This window comes from Lipotes vexillifer, unplaced genomic scaffold (assembly GCF_000442215.2).
Source record: "Lipotes vexillifer unplaced genomic scaffold, Lipotes_vexillifer_v1.1 scaffold1038, whole genome shotgun sequence".
Lineage (NCBI taxonomy): Eukaryota > Metazoa > Chordata > Mammalia > Artiodactyla > Lipotidae > Lipotes > Lipotes vexillifer.
This window is the reverse complement of record NW_006780148.1, coordinates 589,951-590,602: the sequence shown is the minus strand read 5'-3', so window position 1 is coordinate 590,602 and position 652 is coordinate 589,951.

The following is a 652-nucleotide window of genomic DNA, read 5'->3' as shown; positions in this document are numbered from 1 at the left end:
CCCCTGAATTTCTGTTTGCCTTTTTTCTTGCGGGCAAAAGAAGCATATAACTTCAAGTTATCACCAAGTCCACCCAGCTGCTTAATCAGACTATCAATGTGAATCCATTCCTTCTTGAAGAGTTGTTCTCAGAGCTCTCCAATTTTTTGTTTTAACTGGACTGATTACTTCCTAAGCTGTTGCACGACAATTATCCTAGGCTTTTTTCAGAAATTGGGCTACTGGTTTAGGTCCCCTGTTTACTAACTCTCATGTTTTCCTTTTTCTTGGATTCCTTCATTTTCTCTTTGATTTGCTGGTTACTTTTAAAAGAATTTATTTTCCAAAAAGATTGTGTGAGAGGTCATTTTTTAAGTTCTTGTATGGGAGACAATGTCATTATTTTTACCTCACACTTCATTGAGAGCTTGACTATGTACAGAATATTAGGTTTGAAATAATTTTTCCCTTAGAACTTTGAGAACTATTTTCTAACATATTATTGCTGCTGATACATGTGACACTGATCGAATTCTTGTCCTTTATAGTTAACTTTTTTCTTTTTTTTTTTTTTTTTGTTCTCAGGACAAAAGGATCTTTCCTTTGTCCTTGATGTTCAGAAACTTCACAACGATGTATGCTAGTGTGAGTCTTTTTATTTCTCTGCTCTGTA